This window comes from Prionailurus bengalensis, chromosome A1, assembly GCF_016509475.1.
Source record: "Prionailurus bengalensis isolate Pbe53 chromosome A1, Fcat_Pben_1.1_paternal_pri, whole genome shotgun sequence".
NCBI classification, from domain to species: domain Eukaryota; kingdom Metazoa; phylum Chordata; class Mammalia; order Carnivora; family Felidae; genus Prionailurus; species Prionailurus bengalensis.
In genome coordinates this window covers 207,746,695-207,759,758 of record NC_057343.1, presented here as the reverse complement: position 1 = coordinate 207,759,758, position 13,064 = coordinate 207,746,695, and positions in this window count along the sequence as shown.

Sequence of the window (13,064 nt, the reverse complement as noted above, 5' to 3'; positions counted from 1 at the left end):
ATAAATCACGCAAACACCAAAAATGCCAGGATTCTTAACAAGTTACCTTCCTTCCTCTGTAAATGTACAATTTCTTGATTATTCTTCATGCATTAAATGTGTCACATAACTTTGCTTACATCTCAAGATGATATTCAGTTTTAATTTTATTTTGCACAGTGGGTTCATGATTAACGTGTTATTCTTCAGTGAACTATGGTTACTTTGAGTCTGAATGTTTATAGTCATTTTCATTCCCAACTCATTTTCACTGAAGTCTGTAAGAATAAAAAGCTCTAAGAAAATGTATCCAGTGATACAGACTGAATTGTATACCACCACCCACCCCTCCGCCAAATTCATGCTAAAGCCTAAACCTCAGTCTGACTGTATTTGGAGAGAAGATCTGCGAAGAGATAATTAAGCTAAAATGAGGCAATTTAGGTCTGCCCTAATCCATTCTGATTGGTGTCCTTATAAGAGGAAATCAGGACACACCCAGAAGAGCACCCACAGAGGAAAGACCGGGGGAGGACACAGTGAGAAGGTGGCCATCTGCAAGCCAGGCAGAGAGCTCTCACCAGTAAATGAACCTGCCAGCACCTTGATCTTAGACTTGTAGCCTCCAGAACTGGGAGGAAATAATTTCTGTTTAAGCCCCCGAGACTGTGGTATTTTGGATGGCAGCCTAGCAAACTCCTACACCCACGGAGGAGCGTACTCTCCTTTCCCAAGTCAGTTCCTTAGAGTCAACTTCATGTGCTCTGCTTTGTCCATATCACCTCGGGCTCTGCCTTCCCTCCATGTCATGCTTCCTCTCCATTTCTTTACTCAGTCATGCCTAATTTTAAAATACAAGCTATAGTTCTGGTAAGAGGATCACTTCTGAACCACATGCAGAAATGCCGACAGCTTTTTTGTTTTCAACAAGAACGGTATACTAGGTCAGAGTCTCTCTCCAAAACTAAAAGCGTTTGGGAAGCTACTAGTTTTGTACGAATCATTTTTATTACAAATGTAATTTATATTAATTATGTTTTTAAAAATCAAACAATATGAGCGTATACAAAGTTGAAAATGGAAGCAACTCCTATTTGCTGACCAAATCCTTCTCCAAAGAAATACCCACTGTTGACAACATGGTGTGTAAAACTCCTGCTTTAAATAGGGCGACCTTTTTAACATCACATTTGCAATACTCTACAGATTTCTCCACAGACTCTTCTGCAAGATGTCTCACTCCCGGCCCAGAAAGATACCTCCTCCTTCGTTTCTAGAGACAGAGACCCAGCCATGGCTTCATAACCTGGGTATCTGCCAGCCAGAGAAGAATGTCAACCTTTACAGAAAGGCTTCTATCAAGTCCTAATAAAAGAATCCTAGAATTGTTTAAACATTAGATGAGTAACTGTTAAGATTTATTTGTTCCTGACACAATATGTCAGCCCTTGTCGTTGAAAATTAAACGATAATATACTTCCCCCTCTGCTCCACAAAGCAATAACCTGTTTCCCTGGTGGTTGATCACAGGCCAAAGGGTGGGTAATTTATCACAAAAGAGAAATTGGAAGACTGCCAAGAGTAACAACAGGGCAGTGATATCCTTGCTCCCTCCTGCATGGCACCAGTTTAATTAAGGCAAACCTAATAAACTTTACCCCTGATTCCTAACCATTTAAGATCAAGTTCAGTCTTCTTAAAGCCAAGATGGCCAGCCAGATCCCAGAAAATATGTAGGAAGTAAAAGATACCATGTCAATCACCTTTTTCATTTTCAAGCGCTATATAATCTAGGAATCAAAAGACTGCTATGTTATAATCTAGTTGGTTTCTTCAACAATCTCTGGCAATATTTTATAGAATTATGTAAATTAACATAGGCCATACTACCAGGAACTAAATGAAATCAAGACAGGTCTCAGGAAAAAGAGGCAAAGTCATTAGGAAAATTAAGTTCTGTATGTTTTTAAAAATAAGTAATTTATAGGTTATTTTTCATGAGAACTGTGTGTATGTGTGTGTGTGTGTGTGTGTGTGTGTTTGAAGCATCCAGCGTCCATTCATTCTCACAAATGATAGTTCAGAAATGACACTGAGGAAATAGAAAGTAATATTAATAAACACATGAGGAGTTAGCGCAAATTTCATAGCTGCTAAACTGTGCTTGCAGGTTCAAACTTTATGAACCTTCACTTTTTATGTGGCTTTACACATAAAATGAAACAAGAGAATTCAAAGTCAGTGCTTAGATAATACAAACATATGTGTAATGGCATAAATGAAGAAGAGATTAATCACATGGCTTGTATGGGGCATATATGCATATGTCTGTTAATTTAGACTGAAATAATCACTTTGGGTCATGGTATCCCAAATAGAAAACATCCTACAAGTGTCCTATTTCAGGCCCCCACCAAAGACTTGAGCGAGCAGAAGTCCTCCAGCCTCACTCTGGCTATCTCTTCAGGGAGAGGAAGCTTACTGAGGAAACCTCTGTACAAGCAGCTCTGACTGCTAGCAATTTCTTTCTAGTAGAGATGCACTCCTTTCCCCTATAGCTTTCACTTAGGCAAGCATTCAGTATTTGGTTTGCACCTTAGCCCTAGAAAATCTCATTCCCCATTCACTAGACAGCCTTTGAACGTTTGTGGAAGACGTTATCCCAGGGCTTTTTTTAAACTATGTATTGAAAGTGATTTTCCCCTAAAAACAAGCCAAATCACATCACTCCCTATTGGAAATGACTCTTCACCTATGAGGCGATGTCCCAATTCCTTTGCATGGCAAGCATATGCCATGGCTCAAACCCAGGGAGTCAGTTTCTTCCTTATACTGAATCCAAAAAGGGTGTTCCTTATCTGCAGGCAACTATGTTCCAAAAGGTGATTCAAGAACCTAGGCACTGTCCGTCTTATGGCTTTACCATCTTCTATAAGTGACTTCTAAAGTTGCCACAAATGTTTACAGTGAGATGGAGACTAGCTTGTGGGAGACTTTTAAGGGTGCAAAGAAGTCTAGAACGACGCAAATCACTTCCACACACATTGCAACCGTGAGAACTCTATCACATGGCCTCAGCTAACTGCAAGAAAGACTGGGAAATATGCGTGCTCAGGAAGAGGAGGAAATAGCCTTGGGATCAGCAAGCCACTCTGGTGAGACCTTAACTTCTCTTTTCTGCTTCATATCCCACCTCTCCCTCAAGCAACTACATTCAAATCCAACCCAACCTCTTATTATTTCAAAGCATATCAGATCCTCATTTTGCCTTATGCATCTTCGCTACATGTAAGTTCGTTTGTTTTATGAACTCCTATTCATACTTCAAGTCCCCAGTTCAAATATCACTCCCACTCTTCTCCACCTCATTTCTCTGAATACTAGTGTTATTTTCTGCCTCCTGTGTTCCCATAAAACTTTACACATGTATGCACTGTAAATTTCAATATGTCTATATGTGTATAAATAAAAACTTCACTGTATCAATCTCTTCTATTTGTGTGATCTTCATTATTGTTACAACTCTTGTATTCTCCTTTTTACATCTCCACAGGCCTTCCATTTCTCTTACCTGGCCCATCGCAAAAGCTTGCATACTGATCTCCCTTTCTCACCATCTTACCACCCTCTGCACAGCTCCCCAAGTAATTTATCAAAAATGTAAATCAGGCTGAGAACCTACTGAGAACCTTCTAACTCCCTTAGAGCAGCTAACCTTAAAACTCAACTTGAGTTCCTCCTCCAGAGGGTCCAGAATATGTCTTCAGTAAGTCTAGAGTGGGGTTCAGGAAAGTCCCCAAATGATTTGGATGTGAGACATTGGTAGACCACATTTTGAGAAATATTGAGTTACAGAATAAAATCCAAATGTCTTGGCAAGCTGTATGTTCTCTCAATAGCAAGCTATACATAGCCCCTGTATACGTGTTACAGTTTCAGTCCAGTGGTACTTCTGTACATGTTCTTCCCTATATTTAGATTGTTCTTGTCTGTGTGGTCTTCCTAATGGATTTCTACTCAGTCTTGAAAATGCTGCTGTCTGTCTTAGAGCCTTCCCAGTCCCTCCCTGCCCACAGGAGAATTAATCTCTTCTTCCATATAATTTCTGTGTCTTGTAAATACTTATACTTTTTACATATAACACATTGATATAGATATCAACAGCTCGGACTGAAAAGGACAGAGATAATACAAAGTGAAAAGAGGACTTTATACCAAACTTCTACAAGCAGGAAGTAAGCTACACATTGACTACTGAGCTGCAAACACATACCTCTCATGGAAAAAAAAAAAAAAATGGCTGAGAGCTTGAAAATAAGAGCAAAGAACCAAGGAGCATTATTTCCAAGACTTGATTCCTAATTAAGAACTGTTAACCTGTGCCCAGCGAGAAATCAGAACTGCAGGGACCAAGCACTACTGTGCACATTCGGTTCACCCTCTTTCTGACAGAACTGTTTACAGTGGTTCTGCTAGGCCCATCCCACCATTGTAGGCTGGCTGGGGTGGAGTAGATAACTTGTCTCTTCAGTTCACTGGTCTTAAGATCAAGAGGAATGGTATTAAAGGAGCTATACGTAAGGGACTACGCCCATGAACTTGTCTCTCCATACTTGGACCTGATTTTGAAGCTAACATCCCACATTCCAAGCTCATAATTTAAATGAATACAATTGGGGGGGGGATGGTAGGAGGGGTTTGGATATTTTTCATGTGGAGGCAATATAAGTAATTTATGGCTAGAGGAAGAACTGTGGTGGTTTCCAAATATGCCCACAAATTCTCTGATACCCCTCCCTTCAAATGATGGAGTGGGACACCTGGGTGGCTCAGTCCGTTGAGCACCTGACTCTTGATTTTGCCTTAGGTGATTATCTCACAGTTCCTAGGTTCAAGCCGTACATCAGGCTCTGCACTGACAGCTTGGAGCCTGCTTGGGATTCTCTCTCCTTCCTTCTCTCTTGGCTCCTCCCCTGTTTGCACTCTCTCCCTCTGTCTCTTTCTCTATCATTCAAAATAAATAAACATTAAAAAAAAAAATGGAGCCAACTTCCTCTCCCTTTAAATGTGACCTGTATTTGGTGACTTCCTTTTAACAAAGAGAATATAGCAAAAGTGACAATACGTGACAGCCAAAGTTCTCTTTGCCTTTTGGATCATCCCTTTAGGAGAAGCCAACTGTCATATGTGAGAACACTCCAACAGCCCTATAGAGTCACCATGAGGCATGTAACAGAGGCCTTCTGCCAACAGCCCTAATAACCCACAGAAAATAGAAAAATTAGTTAATTTTTTTAAAAAATTCCTGGCTTACTGAAACTATGACATGAGAACTCTTTGTTGTTTTGAGTAAATATTTTAAGTAAATGTCTAAACTTGTGCCTTCATTTGCTACACAGCAGTAGGTAACTCACATACTGGGTAATTACAGATCTTGTATTTATTCAGGACCAGGTGGTATGCTAGGGACTGGGGATATGATGATGAACAATGTAGCCTAAAACTCTTCTCTCAAAACACACGAGTGAGGAAAACAGATACCAATAAACACATGCATTTATAAATTGTGATAAGTACCAAGAGAAAAGAAATACACAGGGAGGAGAAACACTGCAGAGACATAATGTAGACTTGGAGGGTCTCTCTAAGGATGTGGCATTTAAACACGGATGGAAAAGAGGGCCAAGAGTTAGCCAGGTAGCAAGAGACTTACAGATAGAGGGAACAGCCTGCATGAAGGCTCTGAGTTAAGAAAGGGCTTGCACGGGTTAAAGAACATCTTAAGTGTAATGGGCAAGAGAGAGACAGGATTGAGCTGAGGTCGGAAAAGGGAGTCCAGAGACAGATGGTGCAGGAATTTGTGGACCATGATGAGGACTTTGCACCCAAGGAAAGCCTCTGGAGGAGGTGGAAGAATGACATGATCCAATTTATTTTATTAAAAAGACCGTTCTGATAGTAATGTGGAGAACTAATTAGAAGGGGTCAAGAATACGAGGGGAAACAGGAGCCCATGGCTCTAGACCAGCAGGGAGAAGCAAGTACATCATCAGCCCAGGGTGGTGGTGCGGGTGGAGAGAACTAGGTGGGGTCAAGCAATATCGAAGGATCAGGGTCAATATGACTTTAATCCATCAAGTCCAGCAGGACAAGCAAAACCTCTAATTCAGATAATTGAAAGCAAAACCAAACTCCACAAAAATTTTTCTACGAGTTATTGCCAAATATCTCACTACTTGGTAAGCAGTCTGCTTTTTCTTTTCTTTTTTTTTTTTTTTTCAACGTTTATTTGTTTTTGGGACAGAGAGAGACAGAGCATGAATGGGGGAGGGGCAGAGAGAGAGGAAGACACAGAATCGGAAACAGGCTCCAGGCTCTGAGCCATCAGCCCAGAGCCCGACGCGGGGCTCGAACTCACGGACCTCGAGATCGTGACCTGGCTGAAGTCGGACGCTTAACCGACTGCGCCACCCAGGCACCCCGAGTCTGCTTTTTCTAAACGACTCTCCAGAAACATATGAACTTTAGTGTCCTTCAATGTCTAAAGAGAAGAAACAAAGGGATAGTTTTCTAAACTTCTCTTTTGGCTAAAAATTTGAATTATCAACCATTTATAAAATGATCCACTTCCAAACCTGCAACACCAAACGGGTGGACTTAGGTTAAATAGAACACCTTCGGGAGTGAGCGAGTCAGTTGTTTGTTTGTTTCCATTTTATTGCTACTTGTACAGTCAGGTAAAACCTTAAGTTACAGTGTTTCACCTGGCTACTACATAATACAGATAATATACCCATAAGATTGCCAAGATAAATAAGCTAAGGGTGATCCTTTGAAAGCTAGATCCATTCTACCAGGTCAGTTCCAAAGATTTTGCAATCAAGGGGTGTGTTCTGAGCTGGATGTTTCCTGTTCTGGTTACACAAACTGTACCACCCCTATGTTAAACACCATGTGTCTAGGTCTACAGTAGGAAAGTCTAGAAAGGACTGACGGATGAAAAATATTTTCTTACATGTTTTAAAAACTGATCACGAAATGTGGAAGGGTTGTCTTAGGTAACTGCTTCAATTACCAACATTTGCAGAATGTCTTTCTTCAGAAGAGACATTTATCCCCTAGAGCAACATTACTCAAGTGTGGTCCAGGGGCCCTTTGCAAGCATCAGCATCACCCACATGCTCATGAAAATGCAAATGCTGATTCAGTGAGTCTTAGCTGGGTCCCTTGAATCTGAGTCTTAAATAAGCATGGAGATAACCCCTATTTATATACACTATAATTAAAGTACCTGCATTATAGGATACACTATCATGGCTTACATAAAAACTCTTGAGTAGTTGCAAAGTTATCTGGTTTGATAGTCAAATGACATCAAACCATTTCAAAAGAGATCAGAATTATATTATTTATAATATATTAATTATACTCAATTATAAATCCTATTTTACTATATGAGGAGAATATAATTCAAAACTTGCTGCTGGCTGTCAAAACTAAATTGGTCAAAGCAAAGTCAATTTTCTTTCTTCAAAGGTTTTAGCACACAAAATGGTCTTTACACTGGAAGGTGAACACAACTATAGCTGGGTGAGATGTGTTTCTTCATCTTGGTGTTTGTTACAAAGTTGTGTTCTCTTTGTAAAAATTCATCAAGCTAAACACTTGTAGTATATCAACATTTCTGTATACAGAGTACTGCTCAAAAAATTTTAATTGATCTTTTAAAAAATCCAACCTAATTAGGAGTTCTATAAAAACGTGATATGTCTTGCCTTTTGCATTACTAACCCTCAGTTTTGATGACTGTTGAACTGAAATTGTCATTCTTGTATGCATTATTTTGGGGGAATATAAATACATGCAAACCTTCTGAAAAGCAATTTGATAATCAATATTTGACCAAAGCTTTTAAAACAATCGTACACCCGTTGGCCTAGTAATTCCACTCCTCAGGATCTATCCCATGGAAAGCATCATCAATATGGGAAAGCTCTAGTCTCAACATCCAAAATATAAACCAGTATAAATAATCACAATAGGGGAACTACTAAGTAAATCATAATACATCTATATGGCAATATTTATTCACTGGTAGTAAAAATAAAAAGGAAATGATGGCTAAAAATTCCTGATACAAGTGAGCAAAGGCACTAAGAGCTCCCAACTGCCTCCTCATATTCTATTGAAGTTTGGTGTATACACAGATATTCCTATTATTATCATTATTTAAACTATACCTATATTTTATATACTAGTATGTGTGTCTATGTTACATTTTATAATATACAATTTTATATACTCTAGGACAAATAATGTTTGCTAAAATTTATTAACATGAAAAATGCTCATGTCATAATGATGAGTTAAAAAAAGGATATAAAATTGATTATAAATTATAGTAGATAGATTATGTGAAAGAAAGTTGGAATCGTCACTACAAGACAGAAATCATCTCAACTACTATTTGATGTTGTGCTGAAGAATCCCAGTAAAGAGTTCCTCTAGAAAAACAAATCAGGAAAAACATATTTAAGCTGATATTCTTTTCATGTGATATAATTATGTGCCTAGAACTTTCAAGAAAATCAACTGACAGTGTACCAATATGAGTGACAGTTCAGGAATCTTACCAAAAAATTGTCCTAGACGCTGGCTGTAATAATAATAGCTAACAGTTTTTGAGGGCTATTTATCAGGCACCGTACTGAGTGCTTTTTAATGTATTTACTATTTAATTCTGAGGGAGATTAGTAGTATTATCCTTATTTTAAAGATTAAAAACACCCAAAGGAAGAGACAAGTAAGAAACTTGTGTAAAGTCAGTTAGTAAGTGACAGAGCCTGATAGAGTTTGTATACATTAACCATTATATTACAGTTACTTAACCGTAAGCCATTAGAAATGTAATAGATCGCAGGATCGTATTCATAAATCAAGAATCATTAAAAACACAAAAATCAAAACAAAAAACTAAAAAGCCCTAGGGATAAATCTATCTAAAGAAAGTCATTATTTTTGAAAATTTAAGACAAGACCAGACTGGAAGTCTAAATACTACATTATATGGCTGACAATTCTCCAAAATAACAAAAAACTGCAGAGAGGGGAGGTGGGGTGGGTGTAAAACCAAAGAGAGTAAACCTTGCCCTCCAGATAGTCTCATCCACAGGCCAGAGAATTCCCTGGAGCTAGAACTGCAGGGTGCCCCATTCACACGAAGAGCTCAAATCCAAGAACCTGGCTCAACTATTTTGAGAAAAGGGCGCAAAAAGATCCCAAATAATGGCATGTCAACGAACGAAGCGTTCTGCTTCACCGACACCCAGGAACCAAAGCAAACCTGACAGCCCAAGTAAACCTTCAGTAAGGTGCAGTCAGTGCAACATTTGGCCACGGTTTTCCCGGTAGAGATAGCTACAGGATTACAATTCTCCAGCTATGCAACAATAAAGGAGCTTTGCCTGAGTGCCTGAGGGGAGTTAGCAGATCAGATGGTCACTGTAATCTTCCATTCACATCAATGTTGCTGAGCTTAAATCAGCCTCAGATGTTCTCCAATCCAGCAATCCCTATTTACAGATAAGGAAACTGGGGTCTAGAACAGGCTTCTCTTCCAGGTCATAAAATTATTTTAAAACCAGAACCAGAGAGCTACTGTCCCTCTTCCCTATATGTCCTGATGATGAGTTTGAATATACACATGCAAATTACTGCAACCTATTAATATTTCCCAATCCTCAATTACTCACCTTCTACCTTCACGATTTTGCCATATCTATATGTCTACTATCATTCACTTTATACTTTCTTTAAATCTACTCATTTCTCACATACATTAACTTAGATGCAGTCCAAGCAACAATAGTCGTAAAATCATGAATGAGATACGCATTTTTCCTAATACATAAAAATAAATACATATCTATTGCAATTACAATGTTGGTCTCTGAACCACTCCCCCAAATAATAAAATATCCTTTCCCATATTAGGAAAGATTCCCTGCATGTGTTGCAAGGAATTCTAACCTATATCATGTTAATAGGTGTTACTGATGAAAGGATGCATGATCATATAAACCTGGGAGATGTTAACTAAAACAAAGTAAGACAGTTTTGAGTTTTTTAAATTGTCAGACATCTCAGGGCCCTTTATAGCAATATGCAATGAGACTTTCTAACAGGAATACAGTACAACATCTCCAAAACGTATTTGACCATGAAAGCCTTTCTTCCAGGCAGGATCAGTATTGAAAACATTTTCTAAGCTGTACTAATTTTCAAAAAGCTAATTTTTCTTTTTGAGTCTATAAATTATACAAATGGATATTATAAATAGTAATTTACACTGTATTTCTATTAGCATATTCAGAATATTTTTATAGTGGTAAAAAAGAATAGAATTTTTATCTTCTTTAGGCATTCTTATCTTTGAGTATTTGTGGTATCATGGAGAAAATATTTTTAAATATTTTAATATTAATAAGATTATTAATATTTAATATCTTTAAATAGTGTTATTTGAGTATAGTGGACAATGTTACATTAGTTTCAGGTGTACAACATAGTGATTCAACTTCTCTATACGTTATGCTATGCTCACCCCAAGTTTAGTTACCATCTGTCACCATATAATGCTATCACAATATCACAATATCACTGACTATATTCCCCCTGCTGTGCCTTTTATTCCTGTGACTTACCCTTTCTATAACAGGAAGCCTGTATCTCCTGCTGCCCTGCGCCCATTTTGCCCATCCCCCACCGCCCTTCCCTATGGCAACCATCAATTTGTTCTCTGTACTTACAGGTCTGATTCTGCTTTTTGTTTGTTTTAAACTAATGCTTTAAAGCCGAAGTATATGAATATTTCTTTCTACTGCATTTTCAAATAAAATTAAGAACCAAACTCAAAGCAAAGAAAACGCTATAATACCCTTTTTCAGTATAATGAAAGTGATTATTACATTAATACAGAAGAACCCTGATATGTTAAGAAAAAAGCGTTCCTTCATCTGACCATGCACCAATTCACAGGCCATTTTGAGTATTCTATCCTTAATAAATACTTATTTTTTCCCAACAACCAAAGGTTCAATATAGTCTTCCTCCACACCTTATAGGGGTTATCAACTTACAGAGTTAATTTTTATTCTATAGAATGTGTTTTGTTCTCTTGTTCAAAAATATTTATTAACTAGAAAGCCGTATTCTTCTGAGGTTCCCCACCAAACACCGGATGTCAGGGAAACATTCAGGAAGATGATTCAGCTCTTATAAGTGACCATACTTAAGACTGATACACTGCAACATAATCAGCTTGAATAAGCTCAATTCTCTGGAATTTAAGGTAGGTAGAAACTGAGACTAAAAATGGAGTTTTCTCCTCTCTCTGGTTCTAAAATTAATTGTGCACCGTCCTACACTTATAATGAAGAAATAAATAGCATTTCACCCATTTGGTAAAGGAGGTAAACAAGAGTTCAACTTGTATAAATACGATTAGAACTATGTACTCTACTTGATACAAGTGAGAATTGTTAAAATACACCAAGAGTAAAAGATAAAATAGATATAACTAATAAATGTTTGATCCTTTAGGGAAACATTCCCCCCAAAGGGCTCTAGTATTTTAGCAAACCTCTATGCATAGGTTTTAAATGATTTAATTTTTCAAATATTCATTTTTGTGTACATTTAAACATCACAATACCACTGAATAATGTAAAGTTAGGTTTTAATGATCGCGATTCATCTTTTTTTCAATCATTTACTCCTTACTTGGGTCCCAAAATTCTATTTGAGTTATTGGAAGATTTAGCTAGTTGGAGCTGAAAACATTCAGATATAAATGCTGGTTTGACCCAAGAACAAGCTGTTCCTGACTCTTCAATTTGTCTCCTGCTGCTCCCTGACTTGCAAATGTGGGTATTTTGCATAAAGTCATTTATTATACTATGAGACACATTCCAGACATTCTTAAAGCATCTAATAGGTGAATATGCTGCTTTGCAAGACCCTCTATCCTGAGATTTATTTTTCTAGTTACGTATTTAATGATGATGATCTCTCTCCTGCTGTACCCACTTCACATTCTCTTCATACGAAGTTTGCCCTCCAAAGCAAAAAGTCTTGATAAAAGATTTTCATAGCCCTTCCATAACCTCCTAGGCAAAAAGGACCACAAACACATATCATCACAAATTTACAAAAGCACCATCTATTAGGGTCTCTTCAAACCAACTCTGTACACGTCATAGGTCAGATCAAGCATGACAAAGGAGTTTCATTTCTTGTGCCATTGCTAGTAAATCAGTGGTGGACCCTTGAAGGAAAGAGTGATGTTATTAGCAATGTTTGCAATGAGTATAGAAAAATAAAAAGGGGTAGATGATGTATTTCTCCTTCCACCACCATCCCTGAGTTTATGTTTACTTTCTTGATTATGCCCATTCCCAACACCATTTCCCCTAAAAGAGACATGCCAAATGAATGCAGATTTTTCTAACTGACTTGACACCCTGACAGAACTGCAGGTGCAATAATGCCAACTCCCTTGAAGAATTACCATAAACTTATCAAAGACAAATATAAAGGGTTTAGTATAAGCCAAGCTATAAACTATAGCACACAGTTTATACTCGATTGATGCTTTTTCATGTTCTTGACAGCACTCTCCACCTATAGGCTCAACCTAAGCAGGAAAGTTGATTTTCACTGTGTGTCTGTGAACAAAATAAGCCAGAGCTTCATAAGGAAGTATTCGATCATTTAAATGTCATAGAAACTGTTAAGATCCCCTTGGTAGTTGCAGAAGTTGTTACCTACTCCACATAAAATTGAAAGTTAAAATAAGTGGCTATAAACTCAAATCAGAAACACTGTGCATTTTCTACTTCTTATTTTGCACCTGCTTCCTAGGGGCACAGGGATAGGTGGTGGGTGTCTAGACTGAACATATCATTATTATTCAGAGAAGTTTTGCCTGTATCCTTTATTAAAATGTAGTGGCCTTTTGTTTCCTTTTGCTTTTTTAAGGGATAGGCTGCAGTGTTTAGGAGTGGTCCCCTGCTCAGTGCTGGGGA